The sequence below is a fragment of the Gracilinanus agilis genome, chromosome 2, assembly GCF_016433145.1.
Source record: "Gracilinanus agilis isolate LMUSP501 chromosome 2, AgileGrace, whole genome shotgun sequence".
In the NCBI taxonomy this organism is placed as follows: domain Eukaryota; kingdom Metazoa; phylum Chordata; class Mammalia; order Didelphimorphia; family Didelphidae; genus Gracilinanus; species Gracilinanus agilis.
In genome coordinates this window covers 290,490,991-290,501,875 of record NC_058131.1, presented here as the reverse complement: position 1 = coordinate 290,501,875, position 10,885 = coordinate 290,490,991, and positions in this window count along the sequence as shown.

The window sequence follows — 10,885 nt, the reverse complement described above, 5'->3', positions numbered from 1 at the left end:
ATTGTTTCTATGATTTGTTCATTAATCAACCAATTTTGGAGAATCATATTATTAAATTTTTAATTAATTTTTTATTTGTCTCTCTGTATACCCTAATTATAATTTTTATTACATTATGATCTGAAAAATTTGCATTTATTATTTCTGCTTTTTTTGCATTTGTTTGCAATGTTTTTATGCCCTAGTACATGGTCAATCTTTGTGAATATACCATGTGCTATTGAAAAGAAGGTGCATTCCTTTTTGTCCCTTTTTATTTTTCTCCATATATCTATAAACTCTAATTTTTATAAGATTTCATTCACATCTCTTACTTCTTTCTTATATATTTTTGGTTTGTCTTATCTAGAACTCATAGAGGAAGGTTCTGGTCTCCCACTAATATAGTTTTACTATCTAGTTCCTCCTTAAGCTCCAATAGTTTCTCCTTTAAAATTCTGGATGCAATACCATTTGATGTATACATGTTGAGTACAACTATTTTTTTTCATGTCTATACTGCCTTTTATCAGCATGTAATTACCTTCCTATCTCTTTTAATCAGATCTATTTTTACTTTGGCTTTGTCAGATATCATGATTGAGACTCCTGCCTTCTTTTTCTCAGTTGATGCCCAATAAATTTTGCTCCAGCCTCTTACCTTTACTCTGTGTGTCTCTACTGGCCTCATGTGTGTTTCTTGTAAATAATATATAGTAGGATTTTGGTTTCTAATCCACTCTCCCATCTACTTCTGTTTTATGAGTGAGTTCATCCTATTCACTCATCATAACTATTCAGAGTTATGATTTCCACCTATGTATTCTCCATCATTTTGATTTCCTCTTTTAATACGGCCCTTTCTTCTTTCAATATTTCCTTCTACACCAGTATTTTGCTTTTAATAAGTTCCGTACTCTTATTTTACTTTCCTTCTCACCCCTCCCTTCTTATTCCCCTCTTATTTTTCTTTAAGGTCTATTGAATTCCCTCCCCACCTCCCTTTTCCTCCCTTTTGATATTCCCTGCCCCACTCCCCCACTTGGGTTTTCCCCTCTCAACTTCCCTGTAGGGTAAGATAGAATTCTATACTCCAATGGATCTAGCTGCTTTTCCCTCTCAAAATTGATTGTACTGAGAGTAAGGTTTAAGTATTACCTATTACCACTCTCTTTTTCTCCTTCTTATAATAGTATTCTTCTCCTCCCTCTCCCATGTGTCTCTTTATGTGGTATAAATTATTCTATTTTTCTTTTACCTTCAAGTTTCTCTTGGTGTCATCTTCTATTCCCATTCCCCCCTTTTTTACATATTATCTGAAACCCCTTAGTACCTCAACCTCTACCTATGAATAATTCTTCTATCTACTATGATAATGGAAACAGTATTTGAGAGTTACAAATATCATTTTTCCATAAAAGAATATAAACATTTTGACCTTATTGAAGCCCTTAAAAAATTTCCCCTCTTTCTTGTTTACCTTTTCATGTTTCTCTTGAATTTTGTATTTGGACATAAAATTTTCCATTTAGTTCTGGTCTTTTCTTTAGGAATACTTGGAAATCCTCTATTTTGTTAAATGCCCATACTTTTCCCTGGAAGTATATAGTCAGTTTTGCTGGGTAGGTGATCCTTGGTTGTAGACCCAATTCTCTTGCTCTTCTGAATATCATATTCCAAGCCTTGTGGTCCTTCAGTGTGGAGGCTGCCAGATCCTGTATAATCCTGACTGATTCTCCTTGATATCTGAATTGCCTCTTTCTGGCTTCTTGCAATATTTTCTCCTTGGCTTGGAAGCTCTTGAATTTGGCACTTCAAATTCCTGAGGGTTGTCTTTTGAGGATTTAATGTAGAAGGTGTTCTATGGACTCTTTCAATGTCTATTTTGCCCTCTTGTTCAAGAATATTAGGACAATTTTCTTGGATAATTTCTTATAATATGATGTCAAGGTTTCTATTTTTTTTCCAGGTTTTCCAGTAGACCAATGATTCTCAAATTGACTCTCCTAGATCTGTCCCCTAGGTCATTTGTTTTTTCAGTGAGATATTTCATATTTCCTTCTATGTTTTCATTCTTTTGACTTTGCTTTATTAATTCTTACTGTCTTGTGAGAGCATTAGCTTCTACTTACCTAATTCTAGTCTTTAAATACTGGTTTTCAGCTATGATCTTTTGATTTTCCTTTTCAGTTTGGTCTATGCTGCTTTTCATGGCTTCCAGCAGGTCAATTCTGGTCTCCAATTTGCTTATTATTTCATGTGATTTCTGTGCTTCTTTTTCCAAGTGGCAGATTCTGTCTTTTAAACTGTTATTTTCTTTTTTAATTACTTTCATTTTTATTTCCCACCTTTCTTCCCAAGTTTCTTCTATCTTTCTTACCTGGTTCTTGAACTCCATTTTGAGTTCCTCAAGAGCTTGTGACCAATTTCCATTTTTTTCTGGGAAAGTTTAGATGTGTTTTCTTGTTTGTTATTTTCTGCTGTCACTTCTGTATTCTGATGTTTTTCTCCATAGAAGTTATTCAGTGTCAGAGGCTTTTTCTGTTGCATCTTATTATTTTTTTTTTTTGGTACTTTTGGATTGTAGTTTTTGGATGGCCATTGCTGTGTTAGTTTTATCTTCCCTTCTCAGCCAGAAGTCTGAGTGAGGAGGGCAGGGAGCTCTATGCCACACAGTTGTTTTTGCCCTGAGGTTATTTTTCTAGTTTCTGCTGTGTCTGCTGTGGGCACCTGCCTCTGCCCTATCTCTGTGCCTGTGTTCTGCTCTCCTCAGCCCCAGATCCCAAGTCTTTCTGCAAAGGCCTTGCACTGCCCTCAGGGGTAAGTCTGTGGTGCCCTTAGCCAGCCCCCAAGAACCTAGAGATTGCCCCAACCCTCACTCTGACTCTAGCACAGTAGGTGGTGTGGGAGAGGGGTATCAGCTCGCACTTTGGTAGATGTAATTTTACCCTCTTAGAGTGTGGAAATGCCTAAACCCTGCCTACCTTCAAGGCTGTGCCCCACGGCAGAGCCCCTTCTCTCATATGATTTTGATTTTTGTCCTTTGAAATGTTTTGTATCAGTCAGTTGTAAGGAGAAGTTCCTTCCTTCTACTCTGCTGCCATCTTAACTCAAAAGTCTCCATACTTTTTAAAAAAGGCTTTTCTCTTCCTATAGTTTGTATGACTATAACATAAATGAGTACTGTACTTTATCAGGGGATTTTTCTATATGTGTTGATATAATCATGATTTTGTATGTTTTTAATATGACTGTGTTTATTATTTTTTTATTGTTGAACAGTTCTTTTTTCATTCAGTCAACAAACATTTATTAACCAGCTGCTATATGCACAACATTATGCTAAGTGCTGGGGATAGAAAAGTGAAAGTGAAATATTATTTTGTGTCCACAAGAAGGTTAATTCTAATAGAGGAGGCATGCTCGTTTATAAATATGTATAGGATATATACAAGAAAAATGCAAGGTAGTCTTGGGAAGCAGAACATCAGTATCTCTGGGACTAAAGAATGGCTTCATATAAAAGGTGATATTTGAACTGAATTGGGAAGGCAACCAGGAAGAAATTCCAAAATATAGAAGTAATAAGAAAGATCATTCCAGACATAGGGGTGGCCATTGCAAATGTATGGAGATAGGAAATGGAGTACTGTGTGTGGAACAATTTTAATATAAATTCAAATTGGTCATAGTGAGTAGCATACACACACACACACACACACACACACACACACACAGAGTTCTCACTTTACATAAATTCACACTAGCAGGATTGACTTTGAATCAAGAATTCTGACAGAAATCTATATTCTAAAAAAATACTTATGTTAACTTTACTATCAAGTATTGTGCTCTTACTCTTTGCTCCTACTCCTCATCTTGGCACCACATGGCCTGCCACCCACCCACGGACACCAAAAAACCCCTTTAAAAACAATCCCTCCAAAGGAAAGCAGAATAATGGAGGAGCCACTGCCGCTGCCAGATCCAGGTGTGGCTTGAGACCTTTGCCCTGCTCCACTCATCCCCCTAGAGAGTCTGGCCCTACCCCTGCTCAAAAAACTTCAATCAAGTCCATTACCTAAATCTGACTACAGTCTGTCTTTCATTTCAAATGCCACCTCCCACAAAAGATGGTTATTATTGCCTGATTTGGCAAATGCTCTCCTACTCTACCCCCTCCTTCCCATAGAAATTATTTTGCATAAACTTTGTATTTGTTCATCTTTGTTGTTCAGTGTCTGACTCTGACCTTATTTGGGATTTTCTTGGTGAAGATACTTTGTTTATATGTAAAGTACATTTTTATCCCTCCAGCAAAATGTAAACTCTTTGAGGGTAGTAAATGTTTCCCATTGTCATTTTATCTATAGTGCCTATTAAAGTGTCCTACCCATAGTGGACATTGTAATACATATTTCCCAAAATAAATTGACACTATTCCAGGTTCTACTCTTGGTTTTCCCCTAATTTGCTATATAATCTTGGGCAAGTCACTGCTTCTTTCCTCTATAAAATGAGAGGGCTAGATTGGAGAGTATTTTCAGATCCATTCTAACTCAGATGGTCTAGGAAACATGGTTTAATGGACATGGTACTAAATTTGGAATCAGGAAGCATAGGTCCAAATCTAAGCTTTGAAATTTGCTAATTATGTGACCATGGGCAAGTCATGGGAAATCTCTGAGCTTCATCTGTACAGTGAAGATAGTAATACTTGTAATATCTCCCTCAAGGGGTTCTTATGCAGTTCAGAATCCCCAGATTACAGAACTTGAATTGCATCATAGTTACCATCAGGTCCAATCCATAACCCCAATAACTATATCAAATGGTCATCCAGTCTGCAAGAGGACTTCCCCTAAAGATAACTCACAATCTCTTAATGTGACCATTCCACTTCATGTTATTAGGAAACATTTTTCTACAATTACTGAAGTATAAATCAACTCTCTGCAACTTCTAACCATTTTCTCCAGTCCTAGGGCCAAAAAGAACAAGTCATATCACTTTTCTGCATGAGGATCCTTCAAATATTTTTGTCAGCTATCATGTCCTCATTGTCTTCTCTTTTTCCTAGGTTAAACATCTTGAGTTCCTTAAGATGGAGTTCATATGATAAGACCCTTCACTATCCTGGTTGTTGCCCCCCTTTTGGCGCTCCTCATCTTATCTGTGAATGACCTTCCTTAAATGGTGAGTCCAGAAAATATTGTCTACCAGGTGTAGGCCAATCAAGGGAGACAATCATCTCAGTCCTAGAAGCTAGACCTTTCTTAGTGTGATCAAAGGTCACGTTCAGCTTTTTGACTGCTATATCACCCTACAGACAGACCCATCGTTAGCCTGGGTTTCATGAATAGGTGTATAACTCTTCCAGACAACTGGCTACCCTCATCTTATGCTTGAAATTTTCTTTTTCTTTCTTTAAAAAAAACAAAACCCTTACCTTTTCTGCTTTAGAACTGATACTAAGACTCTGATCAAGACTGTGATTCAAGACAATTCTAAAGTATCATAAAGAAAACTGCTGTCCACCTGCAGAGAAAGAATTGATGAACTTTGAATGCAGATTGAAGCATACATTTTTTACTTTATTTTTTGTTTTATTTTGTTTGTGTTTTCTTTTGCAAAATGCTAATATGGAAATATGTTTTGTATAACTTCACATGTACAAACAATATCAAATTGCTTACCTTCTCAAGGAGAGGGACAAAAGAGAATTTAGAACTTCAGACTTTAAAAAATACATATTAAATTTTTTTACATGTAATTGGGAACTATATAATGAAACAAATAAAATGATATATTCTGTTTGAAAAATTAATACTAAGTATTAGAATCACTTCCAAGGCAGGAGAGCAAGGGTTAGGCAAGTAGGATTAGTTGACTTGCCCAGGATAACAAAGAGAACATGTCTGAGGTAACATTTGAACTCAGGACCTCCCATCTCTGGACCTGGCTCTCTAGTCACTGAACCACTTAACTGCCCTTTATGCTTGGCTTTTTCATGGTGGTCTAGCACTAATCTTTCTCCTCCCCCAACACACAAACATACATACACACATATCCATATATACACACAACTATATACATATATCTACACATATACACATGCATGCATGCACACATGTACACACACATACAACTACAATGCTGGTTGGTCTCCGTTGCCTCCAGTCTCTTTGCAATCAGCTGTCAAACTGACCTTCCTAAAATGAAGGTCTAACCATATTACCCTTCCCTTCAATAAATTCCAGTGACTCCCTGGTACCTCCAGGTTCAAATATAAAATCCTGTTTGACTTTCATAATCTTCACAATCTAGCTCTTTCTGAACTCTCCAGTCTTCTTAAACCTTACTTCCCTCTACATACTCCACATTCTAATGGCATTGACTTATTTGCTGTTCCTCACACATGACACTTCGATCTCCTGACTCCAGGCATTAGAAATATGACTGTTCTCCATGCCTGGAACTCTCTCCCTTCTCAGCAGCATCTCTTGACTTCTTTTAAGTCTATGCTACAGACCAGCTTTCTGCAAGAAGCCTTAATCTTAGTGTCTTCCCTGAGACTACCCTCAATTTATCTTGTGAACTCTTTGAGTACAGGACTGAGTTGAGGTCGTATTTTTTTCTGCTTTTTTTGTGTCTCAGGTGCTTAATAAGTGAGAATTAAATCACTGACTAGCTGACTGTGCCTCCCCCATATCAAATTGGTTTCTTGGTGGAGGGGAATCGACTCAGAGACTCTCAGATAATAACTGCCATTTTCATAATGATTCAAATGAGATATGTTGCTTCATCTGTAGAAGAGGAGGAGGGTTGGACTTGTAATGCAGGGGGATGAGTAGATGATATAAGGGTGATATAAGGGCAGCCACGGGGCCTTAGGCAGATGTAAAAGTTGGTATGTGGAGGAGGGATCCTACACCTAAGCTGAATTAGAGTCAGATGAACTCTCTCACCAGCAAGGACAAGACCCCTTTAAGATCAGGATTCTCTGCCTCTGCCCCTGGGAGTTGGAACCACTCAAATGGATAGTTGGTATAGTTTCAGGAAGGAGGTGGGGACTTCCTGAAATGAACCTGCTTGATAAAGGCTGGCCAACTCAAGTTATTATTCTGACCTGACTGCTGGTGATATATGCCCCTTGATAAGGTAAGGGCAATGACTTCAAAGATCTTTAAGCTTGAGGTTAAATGTATTTATTGGTAATTAAATTGAATCAGGTAAAAGGGAGTTGGAAAGTGGTGAACATAAGCTAAAGGATCTTAGCTAAATAATATCACTAAACTACTTTAGAAAACACAGAATGATCTTCCTAGGTATAGCAGTATGAGAAAGCCTTGAGGGCAGATCTCAACTCTGATACAATTGGTTGCTGACCCAGGACTGCTAAGTCCTGGGTCAGATGCTGATGACTTGATTGTTGAATTAAATCTCTTGTTTAAAATAAGGGTTGTTGAGTATGCCAAAGAGCTGTTGAATTTGGCTAGCAATGGTAGTTGTTCCTACCTGCTTAATAAATCTACCCATAACCACCCAGACCACTCAGGGCCCACTTTTCCACCCTTTCCTCCCTAACCCTGGAGTTCAGAGCCAGAAGTCCACTCAGGAGCTTGGGGACCCCTTTTTAAACCCTCACTTCAACTGTCACCCTGGCACCTGGCCTGGATCTTCTGCCAGGTTCTGTGTTCTAAATTGGCAACTGCCAGCTTGCAACCCCATGAAAACATGGTTGCAAGTTTTTTCAGATAACAACCTTGTTGGCCTCTAAGGTCACCTCTAGCTCTGAGTCTGAGCCTTCCCTGGTCCTGTGACTTCTCACCTCCTTACCACTTCATTCTTTTGAGATGTTAACATCCTTTTCATCTGCTCTGGCAGCTGTTGAAGAGAGAAGCACCAGATGACTCACCCACTGCTTTCTACTTACACCTTGGGGTTTATTCCTCTTTATTCTCAGCTCTTACTTCAGGTCATGTAACCCATGACTTTGGAGGAAGGACCAGGGGAAAACCCAGTGGGTACTGAGACCCCTCACAAAAACAACCGCTCTCATCTGTGCTCAGGGAGTGTGTGACAAAACTGGGCTCCAAGATCCAGACTTCTCCTTTCTCAAGTTAGTTCGCTTTTATACAAGACCATCTAGATGACAGGAGATCTTCCCCTCCACTTCAACACCCAGGGATCAACATAAGAGTATATAAAGCTTTGTATTTTTTGGTTTCAGGGTGGTTTTGAGGGGGAAAGGGAACAACACAACTTGTGACTTCATTGTTTTAGGAAACTCCCAGTGAGGAAATTTTCTGAATCAATGTAGATCAGTAGTTGTTCCTGTTAGGGAGTTTGGGATACTGGGTGGTTAAGTTATTGGTTGTTACACTAAGTATGTGTCAGAAGTAGGATTTGAACTCAGATTTTCCTGACACCAAATACTTACTCTAATCCATTATACAATAATGTCTCTCAGAACCTTTTTTTTTTAACCCTTAACTTCTGTTTTAGTTCTTTTTTTTTTAAATCCTTTTCTTCCATCTTAGAATTGATACTGCGTATTGGTTCTAAGGCAGAAGAGTAGTAAGGGCTAGGCAATGGGGATTAAGTGACTTGCCCAGAATCACACAGCTAGGAAGTAGCTGAGGGCCAGATATGAACCAGGTCCTCCTGACCAACTCCAGGTCTGGTGCTCTATCCATTGTAGTGTCCCTAGCCTTGTATACTTTGAAGAGCTTTTACATCTAATGTCTCATTTGATCCCTACAACAATTCAGAGATGACAGGATGGGTAGTATTATCCCCTTTTTTTCAAAGACCAGAAAAGAGCAATAAACTGTAGAGATCCCCAGTAGGTTATTGGCAGAGCCTGGACTAGAACCCACATCTCCAATGATCTTTTCACTAAGATGTATGTATGATTCAAGAATTTTTTCCCTCACCACTTAACTGAAAAGACAATAAACTTTCCGAGAAAGGAAGTGGAAACTGCAAAAATTTCAGGGGCAATAAGAACTTTGCCTCATACCCAGTGCCAGTTCAGGGTAATGTCCTTCATTACTCTCTTCTCTCCCTCATTCCCAAACTCCTTTGACATCAGCTGAGAAGTCATTCCTTGAAAGCACAGCTGTTAATCAGTGTATTAAGATGAACCATTTAAATTGAGATGACAATTAAAGATAAATAATAGTTGTCATTTGTATAGCACTTTAAGGAAATAATTTTACACTTAACGGGAGTTGAGTAGGGAAAAGGGTTATTTAACCCCTCATTCCTCTCTGTCCTACCACTGATTCATTGCCTAGATAAGTAAACATTTTCTGCTCTGAAAGACCATAATGAAAGAATTTTTTTTCAGCTCTAAGCCTCAGCCGAAGATGACACTGTCAAAATATCTTAGTTTTTATTCTCCCTTCTCTCTGAGCATGTTTTCTCTCAATTACCTTCTCCCAACTTGGTTCCCAATAAGTACAGTAAGTCCAAATCAGCAAATCCGTGGTTAATCCCTTTGACAAAGATGAAAAATGTATATAAAACTAAGAAAAGTAAATAGATATTTATCCTAACCAGAGGAAAAACTTTAGGCTCTGGTGAGGGAGTCCAAAGTAAGAGAAAAAAAATACAGAACAATTTCCTGTGCGACTGCATTCTTGGGATTTTGAATATTGTGGCCTATCCTAAAGCTAACATAATTTTGAGTTATATTCTTTACACACACACACACACACACACACACACACACACACACACACACCAATGTCCCCAAGCCCTTTGGAAGCTGTGTCCCTCTTCAGCTGCTGGATCCTGTGCTCTGCCTATAGTGCTTTTGCTTAAGTTATCTAAGGACTCAGGGGGTGTGGCCCTTAAGGGGAACATGCTGGGCCATACCAGTGAACCGTAGGTTATCTCTGGATTACAAGAGGATGAAGGTTGGGTGGCCCTGTCCCTCTTCTATTCCACAAAATATAAATGTTCCTCTCCATTTGCTTCCCTGTAGCTAGAAACCCCTTAGACAAATTAAAAAACTCATACCTAAAATAAACAAGAGCTGTTTGAAGATTTCCATAGCATTAAGTGTAATTTGTACAAAACAAAACAAAAAAAAATGGCAGCAATAAGGGAAGATGGGTAAATGAACTGTGGTTCACTAACATAATAAGTGCAGGCAGCTAGGTGGAGCAGTGGATAGAGCATGGGGCTTGGAGTCAGGAAGACTTGTCTCCTGAGTTTAAATCTGGCCTTAGATCCTTACTAGCTGTGTGACCCAGGGAGAGTCTCTTAACCCTGCCTCTGTTTCATCATCTGTAAAATGAGCTGCAGAAGGGAATGGTAAACCACTCCTCTATTTTTGCCAAGAAAATCCCAAATGGGGTCACAAAGAGTCAGATACAACTGAAATGACTGAACAACAACAATATGATGAAATATGATAATCTTCTTAAGACAGGCAAGTATGAGAAATACAGAGATTAGGAAAGGCCTTTATGAAATAATGTTGGGGGGGAGCACAACTAGAAGACTGGAGTTTATCTTAACTGAATTACTTTAAAAAGATGAATGAGAATGAATAGACAAAGAAAAACTCCTTATAATAGTATGTCCAGAAATGAATTAATTTAAGTGTAGTTAACAAGCCAACAAGCATTTACTAAGCACCTAGTATGTGTTCAGACATGATGCTAAAAGTGGTATAAGAAGGTTCCGGGTTAAGATGGCGGCAGAGTAAGAAGCAGCTCTTAACCTCTCCTGATCGAAACACACAAAACTCCTCAAGGGGACATAAAAACAAGTCCAGATGAACAGAGGAACCCCACAACAGGGCACAGCGTGGAAGGTACGTGGAATCGAGGCATTTCTATGCTATAAAGGGGTGAAACAGCTCTCACGAAATCGCGGGCTGAGCAACCAC